The sequence below is a fragment of the Pristiophorus japonicus genome, chromosome 16 (genome assembly GCF_044704955.1).
Source record: "Pristiophorus japonicus isolate sPriJap1 chromosome 16, sPriJap1.hap1, whole genome shotgun sequence".
Taxonomy (NCBI): domain Eukaryota; kingdom Metazoa; phylum Chordata; class Chondrichthyes; family Pristiophoridae; genus Pristiophorus; species Pristiophorus japonicus.
This window is the reverse complement of record NC_091992.1, coordinates 70,655,293-70,664,412: the sequence shown is the minus strand read 5'-3', so window position 1 is coordinate 70,664,412 and position 9,120 is coordinate 70,655,293.

Here is a 9,120-nt window from a genome sequence, read left to right as displayed (position 1 = left end):
TGGACTGTACCCCTGCACTGATCAATGATGGGACTGTATCGCTGCACTGAACAATGATGGGATTGTACCCCTGCAACGATCAATGACGGACTGTACCCCTGCACTGATCAATGATGGGACTGTACCCATGCACTGATCAATGATAGGACTGTACCCCTGCACTGATCAATAATGGGACTGTATCCCTGCACTGATCAATAATGGGACTGTACTCCTGCACTGATGAATAATGGGACTATACCCCTGCACTGATCAATGATGTGACTGTACCCCTGCACTGATCAATGATGGGACTGTACCCCTGCACTGATCAATAATGTGACTGTACCACTTATTTGATCAATGATGGGACTGTACCCCTGCACTGATCAATGATGTGACTGTACCCCTGCACTGATCAATGATGGACTGTATCCCTGCACTCATCAATGAAGAGACTGTAACCCTGCACTGATCAATGATGGGACTGTACCCCTGCAGTGATCAATGATGTGACTCTACCCCTGCACTGATCAATGACGGACTGTACAGCTGCACTGATCAATGATGTGACTGTACCCCTGCACAGATGAATGACGGAATGTAACTCTGCACTGATCAATGATGAGATTGTACTCCTGCACTGATCAATGATGTGACTGTACCCCTGCACTGATCAATGATGGGCTGTACCCCTGCACTGATCAATGACGGACTGTACCCCTGCACTGATCAATGAAGGGACTGTACCCGTGCACTGATCAATGATGGGCTGTACCCCTGCACTGATCAATGACGGACTGTACCCCTGCACTGCTCAATGAAGGGACTGTACCCGTGCACTGATCAATGATGGGATTGTACCCCTGCACTGATCAATGCTGGGACTGTATCCCTGCACTGATCAATGACGGACTGTACCCCTGCACTGATCCATGATGAGACTGTACCCCTGAACTGATTGTGGATGCGACTGTACCACTGCACTGATCAATGACGGACTATACCCCTGCACTGATCAATGACGGACTGTACCCCTGCACTGATCAATGACTGGACTGTACCGCTGCACCGATCAATGATGGGACTGTACCCCTGCACTGATCATTGATGGGACTGTACCCCTGCACTGATCAATGAAGGTACTGTACCACTGCACCGATCAATGATGGGACTGTAACCCCGCACTGATCATTGATGGGACTGTACCCCTGCACTGATCAATGACGGACTGTACCCCTGCACTGATCAATGACGGACTGTACCCCTGCAACGATCAATGACGGACTGTACCCATGCACTGATCAATGATGGGACTGTACCCGTGCACTGATCAATGATGGGACTGTACCCCTGCACTGATCAATGATGGGACTGTACCCCTGCACTGATCAATGATGGGAAAGTACCCCTGCACTGATCATTGATGGGACTGTAACCCTGCACCGATCAATAACGGACTGTACAGCTGCACTGATCAATGATGTGACTGTACCGCTGCACTGATGAATGACGGAATGTAAACCTGCACTGATCAATGATGGGATTGTACGCCTTCACTGACCAATGACGGAATGTAACCCTGGACTGATCAATGGTGTGACTGTACCCCTGCACTGATCAATGATGTGACTGTACCCCTGCACTGATCAATGATGGGACTGTACCCCTGCACTGATCAATAATGTGACTGTACCCCTGCACTCATCAATGAAGAGACTGTAACCATGCACTGATCAATGATGGGACTGTACCCCTGCACTGATCAATGATGTGACTCTACCCCTGCACTGATCAATGACGGACTGTACCCCTGCACTGATCAATGATGTGACTGTACCCCTGCACTGATCAATGATGGGCTGTACCCCTGCACTGATCAATGACGGACTGTACCCCTCCACTGATCAATGAAGGGACTGTACCCGTGCACTGATCAATGATGGGCTGTACCCCTGCACTGATCAATGACGGACTGTACCCCTGCACTGATCAATGATGTGACTGTACCCCTGCACTGATCAATGATGGGCTGTACCCCTGCACTAATCAATGATGGGATTGTACCCCTGCACTGATCAATGCTGGGACTGTATCCCTGCACTGATCAATGACGGACTGTACCCCTGCACTGATCCATGATGAGACTGTACCCCTGAAATGATTGTTGATGCGACTGTACCCCTGCACTGATCAATGACGGACTGTACCCCTGCACTGATCAATGATGGATTGTATCCCTGCACTGATCAATGAAGAGACTGTAACCCTGCACTGATCAATGATGGGACTGTACCCCTCCACTGATCAATAATGTGACTGTACCCCTGCACTGATCAATGACGGACTGTACAGCTGCACTGATCAATGATGTGACTGTACCCCTGCACAAATGAATGTCGGAATGTACCCCTGCACTGATCAATGATGGGATTGTACCCCTGCACTGATCAATGATGGGACTGCAACCCTGCACTGATCAATGATGGGACTGTACCCCTGAACTGATCAATAATGGAACTGTACTCTTGCACTGATCAATGCTGGGACTGTAGCCCTGCACTGATCAATCATGGGACTGTACCCCTGCACTGATCAATGATGAGACTGTACTCTTGCACTGATCAATGCTGGGACTGTAGCCCTGCACTGATCAATCATGGGACTGTAACCCTGCACTGATCAATGATGGGACTGTACCCCTGCACTGATCAATGATGTGACTCTACCCCTGCACTGATCAATGACGGACTGTACAGCTGCACTGATCAATGATGTGACTGTACCCCTGCACAGATGAATGACGGAATGTAACTCTGCACTGATCAATGATGGGATTGTACCCCTGCACTGATCAATGATGTGACTGTACCCCTGCACTGATCAATGATGGGCTGTACCCATGCACTGAGCAATGATAGGACTGTATCCCTGCACTGATCAATAATGGGACTGTACCCCTGCACTGATCAATGATGGGACTGCACCCCTGCACCGATCAATGATGGGACTGTACCCCTGCACCGATCAATGATGGGACTGTACCCCTGCACTGATCATTGATGGGACTGTACCCCTGCACTGATCAATGATGGGACTGTACCCCTGCAATGATCAATGACGGACTGTACCCATGCACTGATCAATGATGGGACTGTACCCCTACACTGATCAATGATGGACTGTACCCCTGCACTGATCAATGATGGGACTGTATCGCTGCACTGAACAATGATGGGATTGTACCCCTGCAACGATCAATGACGGACTGTACCCCTGCACTGATCAATGATGGGACTGTACCCATGCACTGATCAATGATAGGACTGTACCTCTGCACTGATCAATAATGGGACTGTATCCCTGCACTGATCAATAATGGGACTGTACCCCTGCACTGATCAATCATGGGACTATACCCCTGCACTGATCAATGATGGACTGTACCCCTGCACTGATCAATGATGGGATTGCACCCGTGCACTGATCAATGATGGGACTGTACCACTGCACTGATCAATGATGGGACTGTACCCCTGCAATGATCAATGACGGACTGTACCCATGCACTGATCAATGATGGGACTGTACCCCTGCACTGATCAATGATGGACTGTACCCCTGTACTGATCAATGATGGGACTGTATCGCTGCACTGAAAAATGATGGGATTGTACCCCTGCAACGATCAATGACGGACTGTACCCCTGCACTGATCAATGATGGGACTGTACCCATGCACTGATCAATGATAGGACTGTACCCCTGCACTGATCAATAATGGGACTGTATCCCTGCACTGATCAATAATGGGACTGTACCCCTGCACTGATCAATAATGGGACTATACCCCTGCACTGATCAATGATGTGACTGTACCCCTGCACTGATCAATGATGGGACTGTACCCCTGCACTGATCAATAATGTGACTGTACCACTTATTTGATCAATGATGGGACTGTACCCCTGCACTGATCAATGATGTGACTGTACCCCTGCACTGATCAATGATGGACTGTACCCCTGCACTCATCAATGAAGCGACTGTAACCCTGCACTGATCAATGATGGGACTGGACCCCTGCAGTGATCAATGATGTGACTCTACCCCTGCACTGATCAATGACGGACTGTACAGCTGCACTGATCAATGATGTGACTGTACCTCTGAACAGATGAATGACGGAATGTAACTCTGCACTGATCAATGATGGGATTGTACCCCTGCACTGATCAATGATGTGACTGTACCCCTGCACTGATCAATGATGGGCTGTACCCCTGCACTGCTCAAAGACGGACTGTACCCCTGCACTGATCAATGATGTGACTGTACCCCTGCACTGATCAATGATGGGCTGTACCCCTGCACTAATCAATGATGGGATTGTACCCCTGCACTGATCAATGCTGGGACTGTATCCCTGCACTGATCAATGACGGACTGTACCCCTGCACTGATCCATGATGAGACTGTACCCCTGAAATGATTGTTGATGCGACTGTACCCCTGCACTGATCAATCATGGGACTGTACCCCTGCACTGATCAATGATGGATTGTATTCCTGCACTGATCAATGAAGAGACTGTAACCCTGCACTGATCAATGATGGGACTGTACCCCTCCACTGATCAATGATGTGACTGTACCCCTGCACTGATCAATGACGGACTGTACAGCTGCACTGATCAATGATGTGACTGTACCCCTGCACAGATGAATGACGGAATGTACCCCTGCACTGATCAATGATGGGATTGTACGCCTTCACTGATCAATGACGGAATGTAACCCTGGACTGATCAATGGTGTGACTGTACCCCTGCACTGATCAATGATGTGACTGTACCCCTGCACTGATCAATTATGGGCTGTACCCATGCACTGATGAATGACGGACTGTACCCCTGCACTGATCAATGAAGGGACTGTACCCGTGCACTGATCAATGATGGGACTGTACCCCTGCACTGATCAATGATGGGACTGTACCCCTGCAATGATCAATGACGGACTGTACCCATGCACTGATCAATGATGGGACTGTACCCCTACACTGATCAATGATGGACTGTACCCCTGCACTGATCAATGATGGGACTGTATCGCTGCACTGAACAATGATGGGATTGTACCCCTGCAACGATCAATGACGGTCTGTACCCCTGCACTGATCAATGATGGGACTGTACCCATGCACTGATCAATGATAGGACTGTACCCCTGCACTGATCAATAATGGGACTGTATCCCTGCACTGATCAATAATGGGACTGTACCCCTGCACTGATCTATAATGGGACTATACCCCTGCACTGATCAATGATGTGACTGTACCCCTGCACTGATCAATGATGGGACTGTACCCCTGCACTGATCAATAATGTGACTGTACCCCTGCACTCATCAATGAAGAGACTGTAACCCTGCACTGATCAATGATGGGACTGTACCCCTGCACTGATCAATGATGTGACTCTACCCCTGCACTGATCAATGACGGACTGTACAGCTGCACTGATCAATGATGTGACTGTACCCCTGCACAGATGAATGACGGAATGTAACTCTGCACTGATCAATGATGGGATTGTACCCCTGCACTGATCAATGATGTGACTGTACCCCTGCACTGATCAATGATGGGCTGTACGCCTGCACTGATCAATGATGGGACTGTACCCCTGCACTGATCAATGAAGGGACTGTACCCGTGCACTGATCAATGATGGGCTGCACCCCTGCACTGATCAATGACGGACTGTATCCCTGCACTGATCAATGATGTGACTGTACCCCTGCACTGAGCAATGATGGGCTGTACCCCTGCACTAATCAATGATGGGATTGTACCCCTGCAACGATCAATGACGGACTGTACCCCTGCACTGATCAATGATGGGACTGTACCCATGCACTGATCAATGATAGGACTGTACCTCTGCACTGATCAATAATGGGACTGTATCCCTGCACTGATCAATAATGGGACTGTACCCCTGCACTGATCAATCATGGGACTATACCCCTGCACTGATCAATGATGGACTGTACCCCTGCACTGATCAATGATGTGATTGCACCCGTGCACTGATCAATGATAGGACTGTACCCCTGCACTGATCAATGATGGGACTGTACCCCTGCAATGATCAATGACGGACTGTACCCATGCACTGATCAATGATGGGACTGTACCCCTACACTGATCAATGATGGACTGTACCCCTGCACTGATCAATGATGGGACTGTATCGCTGCACTGAACAATGATGGGATTGTACCCCTGCAACGATCAATGACGGACTGTACCCCTGCACTGATCAATGATGGGACTGTACCCATGCACTGATCAATGATAGGACTGTACCCCTGCACTGATCAATAATGGGACTGTATCCCTGCACTGATCAATAATGGGACTGTACTCCTGCACTGATGAATAATGGGACTATACCCCTGCACTGATCAATGATGGACTGTACCCCTGCACTGATCAATGATGGGACTGTACCCCTGCACTGATCAATAATGTGACTGTACCACATATTTGATCAATGATGGGACTGTACCCCTGCACTGATCAATGATGTGACTGTACCCCTGCACTGATCAATGATGGACTGTACCCCTGCACTCATCAATGAAGAGACTGTAACCCTGCACTGATCAATGATGGGACTGTACCCCTGCAGTGATCAATGATGTGACTCTACCCCTGCACTGATCAATGACGGACTGTACAGCTGCACTGATCAATGATGTGACTGTACCCCTGCACAGATGAATGACGGAATGTAACTCTGCACTGATCAATGATGAGATTGTACTCCTGCACTGATCAATGATGTGACTGTACCCCTGCACTGATCAATGATGGGCTGTACCCCTGCACTGATCAATGACGGACTGTACCCCTGCACTGATCAATGAAGGGACTGTACCCGTGCACTGATCAATGATGGGCTGTACCCCTGCACTGATCAATGACGGACTGTACCCCTGCACTGATCAATGAAGGGACTGTACCCGTGCACTGATCAATGATGGGATTGTACCCCTGCACTGATCAATGCTGGGACTGTATCCCTGCACTGATCAATGATGGACTGTACCCCTGCACTGATCCATGATGAGACTGTACCCCTGAACTGATTGTGGATGCGACTGTACCACTGCACTGATCAATGACGGACTATACCCCTGCACTGATCAATGACGGACTGTACCCCTGCACTGATCAATGACTGGACTGTACCGCTGCACCGATCAATGATGGGACTGTACCCCTGCACTGATCATTGATGGGACTGTACCCCTGCACTGATCAATGAAGGTACTGTACCACTGCACCGATCAATGATGGGACTGTAACCCCGCACTGATCATTGATGGGACTGTACCCCTGCACTGATCAATGACGGACTGTACCCCTGCACTGATCAATGACGGACTGTACCCCTGCAACGATCAATGACGGACTGTACCCATGCACTGATCAATGATGGGACTGTACCCGTGCACTGATCAATGATGGGACTGTACCCCTGCACTGATCAATGATGGGACTGTACCCCTGCACTGATCAATGATGGGAAAGTACCCCTGCACTGATCATTGATGGGACTGTAACCCTGCACCGATCAATAACGGACTGTACAGCTGCACTGATCAATGATGTGACTGTACCGCTGCACTGATGAATGACGGAATGTAAACCTGCACTGATCAATGATGGGATTGTACGCCTTCACTGACCAATGACGGAATGTAACCCTGGACTGATCAATGGTGTGACTGTACCCCTGCACTGATCAATGATGGGCTGTACCCCTGCACTGATCAATGACAGACTGTACCCCTGCACTGATCAATGAAGGGACTGTACCCGTGCACTGATCAATGGTGTGACTGTACCCCTGCACTGATCAATAATGGGACTGTACCACAGCACTGATCAATGATGGGACTGTACCCCTGCACTGATGAATGACAGACTGTACTCCTGCACTGACCAATGATGGGACTGTACCCCTGCACTGATCAATGATGGGACTGCAATCCTACACTGATCAGTGATGGCACTGTGCCACTGCACTGATCAATGATGGACTGTACCCCTGCACTGATCAATGATGGGACTATACTCCTGCACTGATCATTGATGAGACTGTACCCCTACACTGATCAATGATGGGACTGAAGCACTGCACTGATCAATGATGGGACTGTACCCCTGCAGTTAGCAATGATGGGACTGTGCCCCTGCACTTATCAATGATGGGACTGTATCCCTGCACTGATCAATAATGGGACTGTACTCCTGCACTGATCAATGATGTGACTGTACCCCCGCACTGATCAATGATGGGACTGTAACCCTGCACTGATCAATGACGGACTGTACCCTTGCACTGATCAATGACTGGACTGTACCGCTGTACCGATCAATGATGGGACTGTACCCCTGCACTGATCAATAATGTGACTGTACCACTTATCTGATCAATGATGGGACTCTCCCTCTGCACTGATCAATGGTGCGACTGTACCCCTGCACTGATCAATGACGGACTGTACCCCTGCACTGATCAATGAAGAGACTGTAACCCTGCACTGATCAATGATGGGACTGTACCCCTGCACTGATCAATGATGTGACTCTACCCCTGCACTGATCAATGACGGACTGTACAGCTGCACTGATCAATGATGTGACTGTACCCCTGCACAGATGAATGACGGAATGTAACCCTGCACTGATCAATGATGGGACTGCACCCCTGCACTGATCAATGATGGGACTGTACCACAGCACTGATCAATGATGGAACTGTACCCCTGCACTGATCAATTGCGGACTGTACCCCTGAACTGATCAATAATGGGACTGTACCCGTGCACTGATCAATGCTGGGACTGTAGCCCTGCACTGATCAATCATGGGACTGTACCCCTGCACTGATCAATGATGGGACTGTACCCCTGCACTGATCAATGATGGGACTGTATCCCTGCACTGATCAATGATGGGACTGTGACCCTGCACTGATCAATGATGGGATTGTACCCCTGCACTGATCAATGCTGGGACTGTATCCCTGCACTGATCAATGACGGACTGTACCCCTGCACT